This window comes from Rhinopithecus roxellana, chromosome 4, assembly GCF_007565055.1.
Source record: "Rhinopithecus roxellana isolate Shanxi Qingling chromosome 4, ASM756505v1, whole genome shotgun sequence".
NCBI classification, from domain to species: domain Eukaryota; kingdom Metazoa; phylum Chordata; class Mammalia; order Primates; family Cercopithecidae; genus Rhinopithecus; species Rhinopithecus roxellana.
In genome coordinates this window covers 129,127,601-129,150,521 of record NC_044552.1, presented here as the reverse complement: position 1 = coordinate 129,150,521, position 22,921 = coordinate 129,127,601, and the positions used below count along the sequence as shown (strand labels likewise).

At 39.7% G+C, this 22,921-nt stretch overlaps 1 pseudogene; it reads right to left on the bottom strand.

Annotated features, from left to right (window-relative positions):
* Nucleotides 1-614: 614 nt before the first annotated feature.
* Nucleotides 615-1,319, bottom strand: LOC104665007 (annotated as a pseudogene).
* Nucleotides 1,320-22,921: the final 21,602 nt, after the last annotated feature.

Genomic DNA, 22,921 nt, shown 5'->3' with positions numbered 1-22,921 from the left:
GTCTTACAGCTTCTGATCTGGGTGCAACTTGCAATGGGAAGGAAGAGACAGAAGCTCTAAATAGACCCACATACACACCCTAGGACATAATAAAGCCACCAGCCAACAGGAAAAGCAGCACAATTCCCAAGCATCCTCTTGGTTAAATAGATAAAAGAATGGTTGTCACACCATGTCTGTGAAAGCTGGGGAGCAGCATCCACAGAGCAGAAGTCACTTCTGCTGAGCTTCCAAATCCCATATGCCTGGCCATAGCAACTCTTTCCACGCCCAACAAATGAAGCAATCTGGGGAAGCCAACACCTGGAAAGTTTACTGTGCAGGGCAATCTACAGTGGGGCAAAGTGCTAAAGCAAAAAGTTATTAAAATTCATTTATATAGTGTTTTATAGACAAAAGGAGTTTTTGACATTCAGGCAATCACCTGTATTTTCAGAAGTGCTTCATGAGCAGATGGATTTCTTTCCCCTCCCCACAATAAGATATTTCTGTCTATACTCCTAAAAGTGATGCATTTATTTACGCCACCTTTACAAGAACAATCCCTTTGCGATCCCAAAACCTGGGCAAGGAGTGAAAAGAGACAAACAGAACCTTCTCCAAAATGGTAGTCGTCACAACAGAGATGTAGTGCAAGAGATACATAAAATGGCAGCTCTTGAGTGGAGTGTGGCCAGCTGGGACTGCATGGCCTCCAGAGCCTCTTCCTCCTTCTCATCCTCCGAGGCGGCCATCGCTCCTGAAGGTTCTGGCCCTGGAAGGGCATCAGTCATTTTACTGGGTGCTTTGCCCAAGGCCCCTTCTGTAATTTCAAACAGAATTCTGTCAATTTCCATTTCTACTTCTTCCTCCATTTCTTCCTGATCACCCAGGCTTTCAAAAGTGTCCTCTAACATCTCTATGATCCCAGCCTTCATCATTTCTTTGGACAACTCCCTCATGGTAGCCTGAATTTCTGGAATCTTCACAAGACGTTGCATGGCCTTCATCACTTCTGTGCTCGTCTGCAGGGAACCAGCCACTCGCAAGACGGCGAGCTAGTTCTTCATCCCCATCAGCACTGAGTTCATATGTGCTTTGGATGCATATAGCTTGCTCACAGCCTTCCTTGACCTGATCATCTCCTTGGCCAGAACTACACAGACATCCTTCTGGCCCTTCTTGGCAGCATTTTTCACAGACCATTTCACTTTTTCTTCTTCTCTTTGGATATCGCTTATTTGCCTGTCCACAACTCTCATTTCCTTTCTTATCTTCAATGACCACTCATTGACCGGTTTTTTGGGAGGCTTCTCCTGGGTTTTTCCAAACAGGCCCATGATGAATTGAACCCATCTTGCCCCTTCCGGTGAGGGCTGCTAGCATGTTGTCACCTCTCAATACTACCTTCATGCTCTTTTTCTTAATTAACAAATCCAATGCACAAAACATTTATTCCCTTCTATAAACACAAATCAAGCTGAATTACATTTGTGCGTGTGTGTGTGTGTGTGTGTTTGTGTGTGACAAGATCTCACTCTGTCACCAGAATGGAACAGCTCACTGCAGCCTCGACCTTCCAGGCTCAAGCGACCTTCCCACCTCAGGCTTCTGAGTAGCAAGGAGTACAGGCGTGTGCCAAAATGCTTGACTAATTTTTTATTTTTTGTGGAGATGAGGTTTCACTGTTACCCAGGTTGGTCTTGAACTCCTGAGCTCAAGCCATCCTCCTGCCTCAGCCTCACAAAATGTTGGGAATACAAGCATGAGCCACCACACCTGGCCTAAATTCTTTTTGAAATCAGTTTAGTTGTTCCATTGATTTTCACATTTTGGGACATTGGCTCTTACCAGTAAAAATCTTCCATCTCTTCATTATGTAACTGTCCAATTTCTCATATGTTTTCTATTTCCACTTGTGACTTCTGATATATAGATGTGTCATCCCTGCTCAAATCTCATGTTGGAAATGCAATCCCCAATGTTGGAGGTAGGGCCTGATGGGAGGTGACTGAATCATGTGGGCAGATTTCTCATGATATGTTTAGTACCATCCCCTTGATACTGTTCTAGAGATAGTGAGTGAGTTCTCACAAGATCGGGTCATTTAAAAGTATGCGGCACCTCCCCCCTCTCTTCTGGCTCCTGCTTTCACCATGTGAGGTACAAGCTCCTGCTTGGCCTTCCTCAGTGATTGGAAGCTTTCAGAGGTCTCCCCAGAAGCAGCTGCTGCTATACTTCCTGTACAGCCTATAGAACCGTGAGCCAACAAAACCTCTTCTTTTCTTATAAACTACTCAGTCTCAGATATTTCTTTATAGCAATGCCGGAATCAACTAATACAACTTCCTAAAGATAAAATACTTTCTCATTCTAATTTAATATGCACTTGAGTTTATTTTACTTTTGATATCAAATCCTTAGTTATATGACAGAGCAATATGTTGGTCACTAAACAACACTGGATTGTTTCCATTTTCATATCTTAAAAAAATCAATGTTGGAGGATTGACACAAAAGAAAAAGGTATTAAAAGCCAAGCCCAGGGTCTAGGTAAAGTAGTTACTCAGTGGCTGGATGACAGGAAGGGAAGGGAAGATGGGGTAGGGGATAGCAGGGGAGGGGAGAAGGGAAGCGGAGGGGAGGGGAGAAGGGGAGGTGAGGGGAGAAGGAGAAGTGAAGGAAAGGGGAAGGGGGAAGGAGGGAAGACAAGGGGGAGGGAGGAGAGGAGGGAAGGAAGGAAGGAAAGGAGGGAGGAAGGGAGGAAGGGAGGAAGGGAGGAAAGGGAGGAAGGAGGGAGGGAGGGAAGGCAGGCAGGAAGAAAGGCAAGAAAGAAGAAAGGAAAAATGGAAGGAAGAAAGAAAATATAAATAAGAGCTGTTAATTTGGCAGGGTGAAGTAAACATGAGAGGAGTGAATAAAGACAACCTGTTGTGTGAAAACAAAGAGACAACCAGTCCCACTTACCTGAAACGTGGGCAAAGACCAGGGTGTGACAGGGGCAGGGTGGAGAACAAATAGCATTTGAGGCTGCAGGGTAGATCATAGTCTCTACATGAAAAGGATCACTATCAAACTTCTGAAACCATCTACACTTGTCATTTCCAGGTTATTTATAGGTTTTGGAAAAGAGACACGATGTGAGGGAAAAGCCAAATGACTTAAAAACATTATTATGCAGTAACTGTGCAAAATGGTTTGAAGTATAAAATAACAGTCACAGTTGAATGATAGTCATAGTTGAAAATCTCAGCTAACAATACTCTGGAAACTTTTTATTAAAGTAAATTATTTTTTAAGATTTTGAGAGAGTGCATTTTTGTTCTATGGCTTATTGTTTGAGCATTCGATGGAGCTAGTTTATTTTATTTTCTATGGCACACACTCCTCCTTGGGGGCCTGAAGCACCCTAAGCCATAGAAAAGGGAAGGGCAGAACTGTTCATCCCACAACGGCAATAACGTTTGTTTCTTTTAAGGACCTCTTTATCTGATCTTCCCATATTTAGTAATCCATGGAATAATAGACTGAGAAGCATTAATAACACTGACAGGTTTATGTAGCAGTGCCTGAAAGTGGAAAAAGAAAAGAAATTGGGATATAGTGTGCATTTTAGCCAGATCAGAGGGAGCTTTTCATCTGAAATATTTAGACAGGTTTTTTTGTTTTGTTTTGTTTTTTGTTTTTAAATGTACTCCTGACTGTTGCAAAAACTAATTTCCGCTTTATGGAACTCGTGACTTGATCTGTCTCTGGTCTGTGTGGCAGGCTTGGGTATATTCTGGCATCGTCAACTGGCTTTGAAACCTAGAGTAAACATTTCTTTTGCTCCTTTCTTGAGCAAAATGGATGCAGGGGTATGGGGTCTGCCTTATTTCAATAAAGTACATACCTTCTATTTCCTCTTGTCTGTGTAGGAAATCTGGTAGCCATCATACAAAGAGCATTTGGGTGGAATTCAGAAGAGAGCTCAAATGAGTTTACCCCACAGCTCAGGAGCAACTCTCTCAGTGGTAGCACTGTAGTGTGCAGCACCCAGTTTTTTGGAACCCAGAAAGAGTAGCTCTGATTCTTAGGCCTCCAGCACACAATGTTTATTTAATGAGACTTGTAGTCCATGGTATGTTTCTTTCTGAAATGAAAGTAGAGATACATTATTATCTGGTGATTCATAGAACCATGAAATTTCTTAATTTCTTTTTTTTTTTTGAGATAGAGTCTCACTCTGTCACCCAGACTGGAGTGCAGTGGCACAATCTCAGCTCACTGCAACCTCCGCATTCCGGGTTCAAGCGATTCTCTTGACTCAGCCTCCCGAAGAGCTGGGACTACAGGCGTCCACTGCCGCACCTGGCTAAATTTTGTGTTTTAGTAGAGACAGGGTTTCACGGTTGCCCAGGCTGGTGGCAAACCCCTGAGCTCAGGCATTCTGCCCACCTCGGCCTCCCAAAGTGCTGGGATTACAGGCGTGAGCCACCACACCTGGCCTCTCTTAATTTTTTTTTATTTTTCTGAGACAGAATCTTGCTCTGTCACCCAGGCTGGAGCGCAGTGGTGCCATCTCGGCTCACTGCAAGCTCTGCCTCCCAGGTTCATGCCATTCTCCTGCCTTGGCCTCCCAAGTAGCTGGGACTACAGGTGCCCGCCACCACACCTGGCTAACTTTTTGTATTTTTAGTAGAGACAGGGTTTCACTGTGTTAGCCAGGATGGTCTCGATCTCCTGACCTCGTGATCTGCCTGCCTCAGCGTCTCAAAGTGCTGGAATTACGGGCGTGAGCCAGTGTACCTGGCCTCTTAAATTTTTTTTAACCTGAAAGTACTTTTATTTTACCTTCACTTTTGAAGGTTATTTTTTACTAGCTATCAAATTTTAGTTTGTTATCTGTTTTCTGACAGCAATTTAAAGAGGTCTCTATTAGTCAGTATTCTCTAGAGGGACAGAACTAATAGGAGATATATATATTTTCTGACAAGCTGAGTTTATTAAGTATTAACTCACATGATCACAAGGTCCCACAATAGGCTGTCTACAAGTTGAGGAGCAAGGAGAGCCACTCCGAGTTCCAAAAATGAAGAACTTGGAGCCTGATATTCAAGGGCAGGAAGCATCTAGCATGGGAGAAAGAAGTAGGCTGGGAGGCTAGGCCAGTCTAGTCTTTTCATGTTTTTCTGCCTGCTTTATATTCTAGCCATGCTGGCAGCTGATTAGATGGTGCCCACCCAGATTGACAGTGGCTCTGCCTTTCCTAGCCCACTGACTTGAATGTTAGTCTCCTTTGGCGACACTCTCACAGACATACCCAGGATCAACACTTTGCATCCTTCAATCCGATCAAGTTGACACTTGGTATTAACCATCACAAGGTCATTCCATAGTTTTTGGCTTTTATCATTGCTGAAATGTAGGTGTAAGGTAAATTATTGCTGCTTTGAAGGTAATATGTCTTTTTTTTCAGAATATTTTTAAAAAATTTATCTTTGACTTTTTTTCCAGAAATTTGCAGTGTTTTTTTTTTCTTCTTGTATTTATCCTGCTTCAGTTTTAAAGTGCTTGATGTAAATTAATACATTTTAATAGTTTTGAAAATTCTCAGTCAGGACTCAACAACATTCTCTGTTCTCTCTTCTTTTGGAACTCAGATTATGTTTAAATTGGATGGATTTAACATTTCCTATCTCTCTCTTCTGCTCTTTAATAATTTTTCTCTTCTCCATTCTCTTCATATTTTTAATCTGCTATACTTTTTGTTTTTTGAAGCTACTGTCAAACACATTTATTTGAGTTCATATTTTTAATTATTAAATTTTGCATTCTAAATTTTTTATTGTTTTAAATAGAGTTTCATTCTTTGGTGAGATTCTTGCTATGTTGTAAATATTTTAAAATCTAGGCCCAATAATTCCAAATTCTAAAACCTGTGTACATGTTTCTATTATTTTTTTCTTCTCTTTTTGATCATTTAATTCTGTTTTTTGATGTAACTAATAATTTTGATTAAAAGATAAAAATGTATACAAAACTTTTAGCAGGTAATTTAAGGCTCTGGCTGCTCATGTTTTCCTTCAGCATTTACTTTTGCTTTCTAGCAGGCAGTTAAAGGAGAATAGAACACTTTAAACCAATTGAGAATTAAGCTGATTTAAAATTGGTTTTCAGTCACTGTGAAAATTGAGCTATCTTTTTTTTCATATGTTTGTTGGTTACATGAATGTCTTCTTTTGAGAAGTGTCTGTTCATGTCCTTTGCCCACCTTTTAATGGGGCTGTCTTTTTCTTGTAAATTTGTTTAAGTTCATTGGAGATTCTGCATATTAGACCTTTGCTAGATGGATAGATTGCAAAAAATTTCCCCACTCTGTAGGGTGCATGTTTCTTTGACGATTGTTTCTTTTGCTGTGCAGAAACTCTTTAGTTTATAGATCCCATTGTCAATTTTTGTGTTTGTTGCTATTGCTTTTGGTGATTTCATGATCAAATATTTGCCTGTGTCTATGTCCTGAATGGTATTGCCTAGATTTCCTTCAAGTGTTTTTATAGTTTTGGGTTTCACATGTAAGTCTTTAATCCATCCTGAGTTAATTTCTGTATAAGGTATAAGAAAGGGGTTTAGTTTCAATTTTCTACATATGGCTAGCCAGTTCTCTCAGCACCATTTATTAAGTAGGGAATTGTATTGGTCAATTTTCACGTTGATGTAAAGATATACCTGAGACTGGGCAATTTACGAAAGAAAGGGGTTTAATGGACTTACAGTTCCACATGACTGGGGAGGCCTCACGATCATGCCAGTAGGCAAGGAGGAACATGTCATGTCTTACATGGATGGCAGCAGACAAAGAGAGAGAGCTTATGCAGCAGAATTCCTCTTTATAAAACCATCAGATCTCATGAGACTTATTTACTATCATGAGAACAGCATGGGAAAGACCCACTGCCATGATTCAATTACCTCCCACTGGGTCCCTCCCACAACATGTGGGAATTCAAGATGAGATTTGGGTAAGGACATAGCCAAACCATATCATTCTGCCCCTGGCTGTTTCCAAATCTCGTGTCCTTATGTTTCAAGGCCAATCATGCCTCTCCAACAGTCCCACAAAGACTTAACTTATTTCAGCATTAACTCAAAAGTCCACCGTCCAAAGTCTCACTGGCGACAAGGCGAGTCTCTTCTGCCTATGAGTCTGTAAAATCAAAAGCAAGCTAGTTACTTCCTAGATACAATGAGGGTACAGGCATTGAGTAAATACCACCAGTCTAAATGGGAGAAATTGACCAAAACAAAGGGGCTACAGACCCCATGCAAGTCTGACATCTAGCAGGGCAGTCAGATCTTAAAGCTCTAAAATGATCTCCCTTGACTCCATGTCTCACATCCAGATCACAATGATACAAGAAGTGAATTTCCAAGATCTGGGGGAGCTCCACCCCCGTGGCTTTGCAGGGTGCAGCCTCCCTCCTGGCTGCTTTCACAGGCTTAGATTGAGTTTCTCCACCTTTCCAGGTGCATGGTACTACCATGCGTGCTGTCAGTGGATCTGCCATTCTGGGGTCTGGAGGACAGTGGTCCTCTTCTCACAGCTCCACTAGTCAGTGACCCAGCAGGGACTCTGTGTGTGGGCTCCAACCCCACATTTCCTTTCTGTACTGCCCTAGCAGAGATTCTCCATAAGGGCCCCAACCCTGCAGCAAACTTCTTCCTGGGCATCCAGACGTTTCCATACATCCTCTGAAATCTAGGTAGAGGTTCCCAAATCTCAATGCTTGACTTCTTTGCATCTGCAGGCTCAATACCATGTGGAAGCTACCAACGCTTAGGGCTTCCACCTTCTAAAGCAACAGCCCAAGTTGTTCCTTGACCCCTTTTAGTCAAGACTGGAGTGTCAGAGACACAGGGAACCAAGTCCTTAGAGTGCACACAGCAGAGTGACCCTGAGCCTGGCCCCAAAAAACAATTTTTTCCTCCTAAATGGGCCTGTGATGGGACAGGCTGCCACAAACGTCTAGCATGCCCTGGAGACATTTCCCCCATTGTCTTGGTGATTAACATTCAGCTCCTCCTTACTTTTGCAAATTTCTGTAGTCAGCTTGAATTTCTCCTCAGAAAATGGTATTTTCTTTTCTATCACATTGTCAGGCTGCACATTTTCCAAACTTGTATGCTCTGTTTCCCTTTTGAAACTGAATGCCTTTAACAGCACCCAAGTCACATCGTGAATGCTTTGCTCCTTAGAAATTGGGTAGGGAGAGCATTAGGAAAAATAGCTAACGCATGCTGGGTTTAATACCTAGGTGGTTGGTTGATAGGTGCAGCCAACCACCATGGCACATGTTTACCTATGTACAAACATGCACATCCTGCGTGTGTACCCTGGAACTTAAAACAAAAATTAAAATTAAAAAAAAAAAAGAAAATCGAACCATCTCTAATCAATTTTACTCTTGAGTTGCATTAGTCTGGGAACCAAAGTGGAATTCATACATATTTGCCATAGACCCTTTTCCTTAATGAGTCCTGAATTGCAAGTTTTGCCTCTGAAATCTGTGAGGCAACTATAGGAACATTATGAGAATATTTCTGGTTGGCCACTTAGTCTCTAGATTTCATGCTGGTTATAAATAAACAAATGCTTGTGGAAAATATACTTCCTTTCTCTCTGTAATCTAGAATTTCCAAGCTTTGTCTGCCTTTGTAGTACCAAACTTTAAGTTTTGTCTCTGTGAGCACATAAATTTGTGAAAGCTCAGCTTAGTCTCACACTTTCAGCCTCTATTTTGTACTTGGTTTTGTGGCTGTGCCATTTGTAAGTTGACAAATGCCAAGGAGGGAAAATGTCACAGAATGTCAAGCTCTGATATGTCTTCCCTTGCTCTAAGCCTTGCTATGTTTCCCTTTCCTTTAAGATCCTACCCCCTATTTAATGTGTTTTATATTTTATCTAGCTTTTCTAGGTACTTATTATAGGACTAGTCTACAGTAAAGTCCTTTGCTAATACCAGAAGTGAGAGCACCATGTGGATATTAATTAATATGTGCCAAAAATATATTTTTATTCTATTGAGAAGAGTCAGCAGAAATGTATATTAAATTTTGTTGAATTTTGTTATGACTTCTAGGAAGATAATTATACACTTTTGACTTTGGGGGAAAAACATAAATAGTTCACAGAAAGAGGAAGAATCCTACATAACCACCCCAGAGATGCTTAAACTTTCACACCTATCAGATAAACAAAAGTTAGAATTTGATAATATAAAGTGTCAACAAAGACATGGATACTTAAGAACCTCAATATGCTGGTGACCATAAATGGACTTAATTATATAAATACATTTTTAATATAATTAAGCTATTCTAGTATTTCTTTTTCTTTTTCTTTTTTTTTTTTTGTTTGTTTGTTTGTTTTTTGTTTTGAGATGGAGTTTTGCTCTTGTTGCCCAGTCTGGAGTGCAGTGGTGCGATCTCAGCTCACCGCAACCTCCACCTCCCAGGTTCAAGTGATTCTCCTGCCTCGGCGTCCTGAGTAGCTGAGATTACAGGCACCCACCACCACACTTGGCTCATATTTTGTATTTTTGGTAAAGAAGGGGTTTTAACATGTTGGTCAGGCTGGTCTCGAACTCCTGACCTCAGATGATCCACCTACCTTGGCCTCCCAAAGTGCTAGGATTACAGGTATGAGCCACCATGCCTGATCTTAGTATTTATTTTCTTTTGTGTTTTTTTTGTTGTTGTTGCTGCTGTTTGTTTGTTTTTCTGAGACAGGGCCTTACTTCATTGCCCAGGATGGAATGCAGTGGTGTGCTCTTGGCTCACTGCAGCGTCGACCTCCCAGGCGCAAGTGATCCCCCAACGTTAGCCTCCCAAGTAGCTGGGACTACAGGTGCATGTCACCAGGCCCAGCTCATTTTTATATCTTTTGTAGATACAGGGTTTTGCCATGTATTTGAAACAATGCCCTGGCTTGTTTCAAACACGGAGGTTCAAGCAATCTGCCTCTCTCCATCTCCCAGAATGGTGGGACTTAGAGGTATGAGCCATCACGCCCAGCCTATTCTAGTATTTCTTGATTAGAGTCATTTAAACTAAGTTTATTACTTTTTGCATATGACTGAATTCATTTTGTTTAATATTTACTTAGGGGTTTCAGAATGTATGTTTATAAGGAAATCACAGCTCTGGTTTTTAAGTGCATGTTCTATTCCTTTTTGGATAAAAATTTGAAACCCTTGAGTTTTAAATTTTTAACTTTTTAAAAAAATACTTTTATTATTACATTGTTTTATTATGTTGTAGTCAGAGAATATGTCCTCCCCAATACAATTGTGTCTCAACCAGTCTGCTGAGGACCTGAATAGAATAAAAGGTAGAGGAAGAGGGAATTAGCCCCTTTTTTCTTGCCTCACTGTTTGAGCTGGAACTCCTCATTTTATCTTTTCCTGACCTCAGGCTTGGATTTACATTATGGACTTCTCTTGTTCTCAGGGCTTTGGATTTGAAATGAATTAAACCACTAGCTTTCCTAGGTCTCCAGCTTACAGAAGGCAGATTATGGCCACCAGCATATTGGGATTCCTATTTATCCATATCCTTGCCAACATTTTATATTATCAAATTTACACTTTTATTTATCTGATAGGTGTGAAAAGCTTAAGCTTAAGCATCTTTGGTGTGTTTATGGACCATTCTTTCTAATTCTGTAATTCATTCATGTTTTTCCCCATTTCCTAATTTTTTAATGTTTGTAGGCAAACATTTTATATTCTGGATATTCAACATTTATCAATTGTATATAGTTAGGAGCTCAGACGAGCTAAGAGATAGAGATAGCTGAGCTGTAAGGTGTCAGAGTAGCTGACTAAAGAACAAGTCAAAAATGGAAGAGTCAAGGCTTTAATTATTCCCATGACAAAGGCAAGAGGCTAACACCAGAGAAAGCACCTACACCCCCTGTTCCATTTTTCTCCATGGAAAGGTGTCCTGGTTGAGGGTAAGGTGGATCAGCACAGACATGGGGGTCATGTTACTGTTGAGAGTGCCCTGCCTTTTTTTGTTTTGTTTTTGATGGAACAAAGGTCTCTGACAGCTTTATGAACCCTGAGGTGGGGAGAGGGCAAGAGGAATGGGCGTAAGAGCAGAAAAGTACTGGGGAGTCAGACTGGAGAAAACCATATTCAGACTTTCTTCCCCTCTTTTTGGCCCATTAGGGAGGTCTCAGCAAGGTACCAGAAGAAGACCTCTACCCAAGGCCTCAGATAAAGAAACCTAGGAAAGAAGTCACTTGGGCTAGGAATGTGAATATGCAAAGAGTGTATTCCAGCCAGAGAGGAATATGAGTTCTTGACTGCAACTGTCTTCAGAGACTGTCAGGCACTTGCTGTGCACCAAGTCTGCTGTGGAGAGGACAGCTTCCCTGTGAGGCCTGCCAGGTAAGACATTTGTAATTGCCTACAGCTAGACCTGAGAAACTACACGAAGGGTTTTAACCAGAAACTGGACTCATGTATTGCAAATAGCTTCTCCCTGTATGTGGTTTAGTTTTAAATTTATTGTACAAGTAAAATGTTATTTTTTTTTGGTCTAAATTCATTAAGTAGTTTCATAAGTTCCTAAGCCTTATGCTTTTTCTTATCTTATTTGGGACTTTAACTGATATTGATTTTTGTGTATGATGTGACATATGGATAAAATTTTGTTTTTTAGTAAATGCAAATAATTATTTAGCACTATTTATTGAATTTTCCATCTTTTTCATATTAATTTACAATGCAAATTGTCATATATAAAGTTTCTGTTTATGTGTGATTCTGTTTCTAGGCTTACTATTCTGTTCCTTCGGTCTTTTGTTTGCTCCTGAGCCAATACAATATTGTCTCAATTATTAGTGCTTTGTAATAAACACTGCTTTATAGTTAGGCAAATCCCTCCATCATGTTCTTTTTCAAGATTATCTTGGCTGTTCTTGGAAATTAGCTCACACATACATACTTTCAAACCAGTCTGTCAAATTGCATAGCACACTTAGGCAGAATTTTGAAAGGAATTCACTTTAAATGTGTAGACTAAGATATAATGATAGACATCTGTTCTATGTGGAAGTCTCTTCTTTCATGTAGGCAGAGAAGACTACTTGATGTAGTCTTTAAAAAAGGATTTATCAACCTTTTAATTTTTGTTAATTTTTTAATCATTTATTTCTTCTTTCATCTGGCTTCATTTTTCTGGGACCATTTTACTTTTTTCTGAAATATAGTATTTGGAATTTCCTTTTTGTGAGTTTACTGACAGAGAACTAACCTATTTTTGGTTGCTCTGAGATGTTTTTATTTTGTTCATATTCTTGAATAATTGTTTATCTGTGTATAATTACTGGTGAAATTAATCTGTATCAGTACTTTGAAACATTTCTGGCTTCCACTGCTGAGGTTGAGAAGTCTGCATTGAGTCTAATTGTTGTTTCTTTGCAGGTATGATCCTTTTTTTTTCCCTCTGACAGTTTTTAGCTGATTTCTTTGCCTTTGCTTTTCTTTATTTTCACTGTGATAGGCTATGGAAAAATATGCCTTTATATATTCTAATTATAAAGATTTGTCTTTCATCAGTTATAAAAATATATCCACTATTATCTCTCTAAATATTGCCTTTCCCTCTTTCTAGTTGCTTCTTTCTTCTGGAACTAGATACACACACACATACACACATGCACACACACACAAACACACACACCCATGTCCAATATGAAGACTGCCTGGGCAGGATCTGCCACACCTACCCCTCTCTTCCCCTGGACCCCTGCACTCCACTTGGAGTCTGGATGGACACATGGACCAGACTCTGAAGCAGCCTCAATCTAACTTTGTGTACACATTCCATGAAAACCCCAGACTGGGACACAGGTGGAGGCCTAGGAGAGCCGAAACAGTGTATGTGGTGGAGAGGCAGGAATGGCCAGAGTGACAGACAGACATGTGATGATGCAGGAGGCTCAAAGATAAACCAAGTCAGCTTTGTTGTGATTTAATTTATTTTATTTTTTTCATGTGCAAAACTGATCTAATTCTTCACTCCTGCTCTAAGGCTGGGCTGTGTGTGGGACACTGGGATTTTGGGCCACTGGATTTTCCCTAAATTTGTCCTCCCTTCTATTTTTCTCTCCCTAGAATCCCTCAGACCTCTAACCAGCTTCAGGCTTCTCTCTTTTTTCCTTTACTCTCTCTCCCCCTACTTTTTTAAAATGGAGTCTTGCTGTGTCGCCAGGCTGGAGTGCTGTAGCATGATCTTGGCTCACTGCAACCTCCGACTCCCTGGTTCAAGCAATTCTCCTGCCTCAGCCTCCCGAGTATCTGGGATTACAGGCACACACCACCACGCCCAACTAATTTTTGTATTTTTAGTAGAGACGGGGTTTCACCATGTTGACCAGGATGGTCTCCATCTCCTGACTTCGTGATCAGCCCACCTCAGCCTCCCAAAGTGCTGGGATTACAGACATGAGCCACCATGCCCGGCCTCCTTTCCTCTCCTTTCAACCATGCATTATAACTATGGAACATATATATATGTTTATGTATATGTATATTACATATATACATTTGTGTGTATGTATATGTGTGTGTATGTGTGTGTGTACATGCATTATTAAATTTTTAAAACTACAGGTGTTGCTCCTAAAATATGCAATAGATTTGCCTTATAAAGATAGATACTTAGATAGTTATCAAATTGATGGGCATCCACCTGTTATTGTTATACTAACTTGTCAGGTTCTCCTTCTGCTGCTTCTGTTGAATTTTCTCCTTATTCCTTTTTCCTAAAAGAGACTGCTCGTAGTTCCACATGGAATCTATTAATATTTGAAAGCTGTGGGGTTTTTACACACCAACTTAACTGCCTTTTACAGCAATTGACATAGAATCTAAGAGTAAATCCATTTTAGAGTCTTTCTCATATGATTTATCTTCCTATAATAACATGGAGTCTTTGATATTTAAGAAATGGCGCTTATTAGAGGTCAGAGACTATGCTCTTTAGTATTGGAAATTTAAAATTTTTTGAAATTTGAAGGTATTAACACTGAAATTTAAATTTTATTCAACATATAAATTATTATAGGTGGTGGGAAAAATTGAAGCTGCATTTCCTAATGTATTTCAATAAGTTATTTGAATAAGTAAATCAGTGGTCCGGAATGTTTAATGTTACTTCACACTGAGATATACTATGCACTTTTTCCCCAAGCAAAGAGAATTGTGATATGTGATCACACTATCTGATTGATCAAAAGTGAATATTCACATGAGGCACGGTGACTCTCATGAGTCACTGTAATCCCAGCACTTTGGGAGGCCGAGGTTGGTGGATCACCTGAGGTTGTGAGTTCGAGACCAGCCTGGCCAACTGGCGAAACCCCGTCTCTACTAAAAATACAAAATATTAGCCGGGCGTGGTTGTGGGTGCCTGTAATCCCAGCGACTCAGGAGGCTGAGGCAAGAGAATCGCTTGAACCCTGGGGTGGAGGTTACAGTGAGCCGAGACCATGTCACAGCACTCCAGCCTGGGTGACAGAGGGAGACTCTAAAAAAAAAAAAAAAAGTGAATATTCTATAGGCATGATTGAATCAACACTGTTCATTTATACCTTGAAGTAAATTTAAACCAAGACCTTTTGCAGCACAGTGTATTTTTATTTAAAAGTCTTTTTAAAGAAAGAATGAAGGCTTCTTCCTCTATAAAAGCATCAGAAGTCAGTCTATAGATAGGGGAGTTCTTTTGAGTGGTAAGCAGCCTTCCTGTTGTCTGTGAAGGAACATTGCATAGGAGTTACCAACTCCTTAAACAAGTAAGGCTGGCTTTGACCTCATAACTTTGACCTCATGGCTTTACCATATTTAGACACACAAGTCACATGCAACTGGAACTTATTTGCTTTTGGGTTGAGCTCAGTAATCAACAGGATGAAGTGCAAGGTGTTTCCCCCGCAACCCCAGTGTAGTATCATTTATATTTTATAAATGCTTCCCTTGAGACTATTAAACATTAAGTTTCAGGAAAGGAAACAAAATGTTATCACTGAAAAAAGGCCATATTTATAGGGAAAAATGTATCTGTATCAACTGTCTTTAAATTTTTTTTTCAGATTTTTAAAAATATACTTTAAGTTCTAGGGTACATGTGCACAATATGCAGGTTTGTTACATATGTATACATGCAGGTTGGTGTGCTGCACCCATTAACTCGTCATTTACATTAGGTATATCTCCTAATGCTATACCTCCTCCCTCCCCCCACCCAACAACAGGCCCCAGTGCGCGATATTCCCCTTCCTGTGTCCAAGTGTCCTCATTGTTCAATTCCCACCTATGAGTGAGAACATGCGGTGCTTGGTTTTCTGTCCTTGGCTACAGTTTGCTCAGAATGATGGTTTTCAGGTTCATCCATGTTCCTACAAAGGACATGAACTCATCACTTTTTATGGCTGCATAGTATTCCATGGTGAATATGTGCCACATTTTCTTAATCCAGTCTATCATTGATGGACATTTGGGTTGGTTCCAAGTCTTTGCTATTGTGAATAGTGCCACAATAAGCATACGTCTGCATGTGTCTTTATAATAGCATGATTTGTAATCCTTTTGATATATACCCAGTAATGGGATGGTTGGGTCAAATGGCATTTCTAGTTCTAGTTCCTTAAGGAATCACCACAATGTCTTCCACAATGTTTGAACTAATTTACAATTCCACCAACAGTGTAAAAGTGTTCCTATTTCTCTGCATCCTCTCCAGCACCTGTTGTTTCCTGACTTTTTAATGATCATCATTCTAACTGGTGTGAGATGGTATCTCATTGGGGTTTTGATTTGCATTTCTCTGATGACCAGTGATGATGAGCCTCTTTTCATGAGTCTGTTGGCTGCATAAATGTCTTCTTTAGAGAAGTGTCTGTTCTTAAAGTTTCCCCATTTTTTGATGGAGTTGTTTGATTTTTTTCTTGTAAATTTGTTTAAATTCTTTGTGGATTCTGGATATTAGCCCTTTGTCAGGTGGGTAGATAGCAAAAATTTTCTCCCATTCTGTAGGTTGCCAGTTCACTCTGATGGTAGTTTCTTTTGCTGTGCAGAAGCTCTTTAGTTTAATTAGATCCCATTTGTCAATTGTGGCTTTTGTTGTCATTGCTTTTGGTGTTTTAGACATGAAGTCCTTGCCCATGCCTATGTCCTGAATGGTATTGCCTAGGTTTTCTTCTAGGGTTTTTATGATTTTAGGTCTAACATTTAAGTCTTTAATCCATCTTGAATTAATTTTTGTATAAGGTGTAAGGAAGGGATCCAGTTTCAGCTTTCTACATATGGCTAGCCAGTTTTCCCACCACCATTTATTAGATAGGAATTCTTTCCCTATTTCTTGTTTTTGTCAGGTTTGTCAAAGATCAGATGGCTGTAGGTGTGTGGTATTATTTCTGAGGCCTCTGTTCTTTTCCATTGGTCTATATATCTGTTTTGGTACCAGTACCATGCTGTTTTGGTTACTGTAGCCTTGTAGTATAGTTTGAAGTCAGGTAGTGTGATACCTTCAGCTTTGTTCTTTTGGCTTAGGATTGTCTTGGCAATACAGGCTCTTTTTTGGTCCCATATGAACTTTAAAGTAGTTTTTTCCAATTCTGTAAAGAAAGTCATTGGTAGCTTGATGGGAATGACATTGAATCTATAAATTACTTTGGGCGGTATGTCCATTTTCACAATATTGATTCTTCCTATCTATGAGCATGGAATGTTCTTCCATTTTTTTGTGTCCTCTTTTATTTCATGGAGCAGTGATCTGTAGCTATCCTTGAAGAGATCCTTCACATCCCTTGTAAATTGGATTCCTAGGTATTTTATTCTCTTTGCAGTAATTGTGAATGGGAGTTCACTCATGATTTGGCTCTCTGTTTGTCTGTTATTGGTGTATAGGAGTGCTTGTGATTTTTGCACATTGATTTTGTATCCTGAGATTTTGCTGAAGTTGCTTATCAGTTTAAGGAGATTTCGGGTTGAGATGATGGGGTTTTCTAAATATACAATCATGTCATCTGCAAACAGGGACAATTTGACTTCCTCTTTTCCTAATTGAATACCTTTTTTTTTCTTTCTCCTGCCTGATTGCCCTGGCCAGAACTTCCAACACTATGTTGAACAGGAGTAGTGAGAGAGGGCATCCTTGTCTTGTGCCAATTTTCAAAGGGAATGCTTCCAGTTTTTACCCATTCAGTATGGTATTGGCTTTGGGTTTGTCATAAATAGATCATATTATTTTGAGATATGTCCCATCAATACTTAATTTATTGAGAGTTTTTAGCATGAACAGCTGTTGAATTTTGTCAAGGGCTTTTCTGCAGCTATTAAGATAATCATGTGGCTGTTGTCTTTGGTTCTGTTTAAATGATGGATTACATTTATTGATTTATTGATTTGCCTATGTTGAACCAGCCTTGCATCCCAGGGATGAAGCCCACTTGAACATGGTGGATAAGCTTTTTGATGTGCTGCTGGATTCAGTTTGCCAGTATTTTATTGAGGATTTTTCCATCAATGTTCATCAGGGATATTGGTCTAAAATTCTCTTTTTTGGTTGTGTCTCTGCCAGGCTTTGGTATCAGGATGATGCTGGCCTCATAAAATGAGTTAGGGAGGATTCCCTCTTTTTCTACTGATTGGAATAGTTTCAGAAGGAATGGTACCAGCTCCTCTTTGTAGCTCTGGTAGAATTTGGCTGTGAATCCTTCTGGTCCTGGGAGTTTTTTGGTTGGTAGGCTATTAATTATTTCTTCAATTTCAGAGCCTGTTATTTGTTCTATTCAGGAATTCAACTTCTTCCTGGTTTAGTCTTGGGTGGGTGTATGTGTCCAGGAATTTATCCATTTCTTCTGGATTTTCTAGTTTATTTGCGTAGATGTGTTTATAGTATTCTCTGATAGTAGTTTGTATTTCTGTGGGATCGGTGGTGATATCCCTTTTATTGTTTTTCATTGCATCTATTTGATTCTTCTCTCTTTTCTTCTTTATTAGATTTGCTTGCAGTCTATCAGTTTTGTGGATCTTTTCAAAAAACTAGCTCCTGGATTCATTGATCTTTTGGAATGATTTTTTCTGTCTCTATTTCCTTCAGTTCTGCTCTGATCTTAGTTATTTCTTGCCTTCTGCTGTTTTTTGAATTCGTTTGCTCTTGCTTCTCTAGTTCTTAAAATTTGATGTCAGAGTATCAATTTTGAATCTTTCCTGCTTTCTCTTGTGGGTATCCAGTGCTCTAACTTTCCCTCTACACACTGCTTTAAATGTGTCCCAGAGATTCTAGTGTGTTGTGTCTTTGTTCTCATTGGTTTCAAAGAACATCTTTATTTCTGCCTTCGTTTCATTATGTACTCAGTAGTCATTCAGGAGCAGGTTGTTCAGTTTCCATGTAGTTGAACGGTTTTGAGTGAGTTTCTAAGTCCTGAGTTCTAGTTTGATTGCACTGTGGTCTGAGAGACAGTTTGTTATAGTTTCTGTTCTTTTACATTTGCTGAGGAGTGATTTACTTCCAAACATGTGGTCAATTTTGGAATAAGTGCAATGTGGTACTGAGACAAATGTATATTCTGTTGATTTGGAGTGGAGAGTTCTGTAGAGGTCTATTAGGTCCGCTTTGTGCAGAGCTGAGTTCAATTCCTGGATATCCTTGTTAACTTTCTGGTTCGCTGATCTGTCTAATGTTGACAATGGGATGTTAAAGTCCCCCATTATTATTGCATGTGAGTCTAAGTCTCTAAGGACTTGCTTTATGAATGTGGGTGCTCCTGTATTGGGTGCATATATATTTAAGATAATTAGCTCTTCTTGTTGAATTGATCTCTTTATCATTATGTAATGGCCTTTGTCTCTTCTGATCTTTGCTGGTTTAACATCTTTTTTATCAGAAACTAGGATTGCAACCCTTGCTTTTTTTGTTTTCCATTTGCTTGGTAGATCTTCCTCCATCCCTTTATTTTGAGTCTATGTGTGTGTCTCTGAATGTGAGATGGGTCTCCTGAATACAGCAAACTGATGGGTCTTGACTCTTTATTCAATTTGCCAGTCTGTGTCTTTTAATTGGACCATTTAGTCCATTTACATTTAAGGTTAATATTGTTATGTGTGAACTTGATCTTGTCATTATGATATTATCTGGTTAATTTGCTTGATAGTTGATGCAGTTTCTTCCTAGCATCGATGGACTTTACATTTTGACATGTTTTTGTAATGGCTGGTACCAGTTGTTCCTTTCCATGTTTAGTGCTTCCTTCAGGAGCTCTTGTAAGGCAGACCTGGTGTTGACAAAATCTGTTAGCATTTGCTTGTCTATTAAAGATTTTATTTCTCCTTCACTTATGAAGCTAAATTTCACTGGATATGATATTCTTGGTTGAAAATTCTTTTCTTTAAGATTGTTGAATATTGGCCCCCACTCTCTTCTGGCTTGGAGAGTTTCTGCTGAGAGATCTGCTGTTAGTCTGATAGGCTTCCCTTTTTGCCTAACTCGACCTTTCCCTCTGGCTGCCCTTAACATTTTTTCCTTCATTTCAACTTTGGTGAATCTGACAATTGTGAGTCTTGGAGTTGCTCTTCTCGTGGAGTATCTTTGTGGCATTCTCTGTATTTCCTGAATTTGGATGTTGGCCTGCCTCACTAGGTTGGGGAAGTTCTGGATAATATCCTGAAGAGTGTTTTCTGCCTTGGTTCCGTTCTCCCCATTGTTTTCAGGTACCCCAATCATATGTAGATTTGGTCTTTTCACATAGTCCCATATTTCTTGGAGGCTTTGTTCATTTCTTTTTACTCTTTTTTCTCTAAACTTCTCTTCTTACTTCATTTCATTAATTTGATCTTCAATCACTGATACCCTTTCTTCCAGTTGATTGAATCAGCTACTGAAGGTTGTGCATGCATCATGTAGTTCTCGTCCCATGGTTTTCAGCTCCATCAGGTCATTTAAGGTCTTCTCTATGCTATTTATTCTAGGTAGTCATTCATCTAATCTCTTTTCAAGGTTTCTAGCTTCTTTGCAATGGTTTTAAAAATCTTCCTTTAGCTCAGAGAAGTTTGTTATTACTGATCATCTGAAGCCTTCTTCTCTAAACTCATGAAAGTCATTCTCCATTCATCTTTGTTCTGTTTCTGGCAAGCAGCTGCATTCCTTTGGAGGAGAAGAGGTGCTCTGATTTTTAGAATTTTCAGCTTTTCTGCTCTGGTTTCTCCCCATCTTTGTGGTTTTATCTGCCTTTGGTCTTTGATGATGGTGATGTACAGATGGGGTTTTAGTATGGATGTCCTTTCTGTTTGTTAGTTTTCCTTGTAACAGTTGGGGCTCTCAACTGTAGATCTGTTGGAGTTTGCTTGAGGTCCACTCCAGGTCCTGTTTGCCTGGGTATCACCAGTGGAGTTTGCAGAACAGCAAATATTGCAGAACGGCAGATGTTGTTGCCTGATCCTTCCTCTGGAAGCTTTGTCTCACAGGGGCACCCAGCTGTACAAGGTGTCAGTTGGCCCCTACTGGGAGATGTCTCCCAGTTAGGCTACTCGAGGGTCAGGGACCCACTTGAGGAGGCAGTCTGTCTGTTCTCAGATCTCAAACTCCGTACTGGGAGAAACACTACTTTCTTCAAAACTGTCAGACAGAGACATTTAAGTCTGCAGAAGTTTCTGCTACCTTTTGTTCAGCTATGCCCTGCCCCTAGAGGTGGAGTCTACAGAGGCAGCCAGGCCTCCTTGAGCTGTGGTGGGCTCCACACAGTTTGAGTTTCCTGGCCACTTTATTTACATACTTGAGCCTCAGCAATGGTGGAGGCCCCTCCCCCAGCCTCGCTGCTGCCTTGCAGTTCAATCTCAGACTGCTGTGCTAGCAGTGGCTGAGGCTCCATGGGTGTGGGACCCTCTGAGCTAGACATGAGATATAATCTCCTGGTGTGCCATTTGCTAAGACCATTGGTAAAGCACAGTATTAGGGTGGGATTGTCCTGATTTTCTAGTTGCCATCTATCATGGCTTCCCTTGGCTAGGAAAGGGAATTCCCTGACCCCTTGCGCTTCATGGGCGAGGCGATGCCTTGCCCTGCTTTGACTCACACTCTATGGGCTGCACCCAGTGTCCTGCACCCATATCTGACAAGCTCCAGTGAGATGAACCTGGTACCTCAGTTGGAAATGCAGAAATCACCCATCTTCTGTGTTGCTCACCCTGGGAGCTGTAGATTGTAGCTGTTCCTATTTGGCCATCTTGGAACCTCTCCTGTCTTTAAATTTATTCTTGACTGTTTTGTCTAGGTGAATGTAGCAACTTCTATTTTAAAATATAGCAAGCACAAACAGAAAATATAGCTGCCATCTCCTTTGAAAATTAAGTGAAATATTTTCTTTCTATTATCCTTCAGAAGTATCAGTCTGAAGTTTAAAGTCCTCTGTTCATTGGCCTCCAAGACTTTAACTCTAGTTATGTGGCTGTAGAACTGGTGTCCTCAACTGCTGTGCTATGCTGCTGTCCACGCTGCATCTTCTTTACTTTCCACTCTTTCTCCTCTCGTGTTGTTAACAATGGTTCTGATTCCTGTTTCCTATTATACTTCTCAGAGAGACTACACTCCTTCACTCTCTCCTGTACACTTTCTGCTCATGCCATGCCATAAGAGAAGCCTTCCATCTTATTAAAATGCTGTCCTGCTGACTGATACCAAGTTACACATTGACATTTTGCTGCATATGTGTAGAGACATGCACCTCTTTGGCTTGCATGCATCATATAACTGCACCTTTACAGTTGTAACTACACCTCTAGAGTTGTTTATTTTTGTATACTTTTAATCTTTGTTTTTTTAACTTATTTCTTCAATTGCTTTATTTTATTATATAACATCTAGTACAAGTTTGAATATCATAGTCTCTTAATAAAGACTTAACTAGGAAGAAATAATTTTAGTTCATTCTAAAAGATACACATTTTGCAATGATGAAAGAGTTAAAACAGTATCATAGAAGGTTACAAATGGGATTACAGTGGCACCAACAATAGAAAACATAATATGTCTCTTGCCTGTTGGCAACTTTTTAGGATACTTTTTTAGCAGACTAAATAAAAAATGGTAATGCACATCCTTTGAGTCTAATTTTTCTAAAAGTAGATAAGTGTAGTAATACATGCCCAAAATTTTGATACTGGGCGGTATGTGGTATGGGTATAGTGGTGATGATGGTAGGCATTGAAAGGGAAGTTTTTTGCTAGCTGTAGTGTTTAATGTGTGTGCCTAAGAAAGTCACAACAGACCACACCTCCACTGGGAATCAAACTGACTGTATCTGCAAACTCCTAGAGATTGAGCCTATGTCACAGTTAACTTTGTATCCCTAACGTTAAAGATAACTCCTGAAACAACCAAGTAATTAATTTTAGTTGAAATAAGCTAAACTAGACAATTAGTGTTGAGGCAATGAAAATTCTTCATACCTAGCATAATGAGTTTTGTACACATGCTTTGAATGCATTACAAAAATATCTGAAACTCTTTAAAGAAAACATACAAGTAAAAAGCAAAGAACAAACACCTGATAAAAGCAAAGTGATGTTTATTACCAAACATCTGTGAATCACATGAAATGTTATACTTCTCATGATCTTACCGCAGCAAACAAATAATTTGGAGTACAGTGGTAATCTTAGACTGCATTTAAACAGGAATTTTTTTTCTTCAGTCTGTATGTAAGGGAAATTAGGTACTATTTTGGTAAACTACTTCATGCCATGTTTCAAATGGTTTTGGAATTGGAATGAAACAATTCAGAATTTGAATGCTGGGTCCTAGTTGTATAGCTGTTGTGCACATTCTTCAACTTCGCTAAATTTGAATTTTCTTATATGTAAAATGAGAATAATATGAGTGCCTATCTTGTAAAATT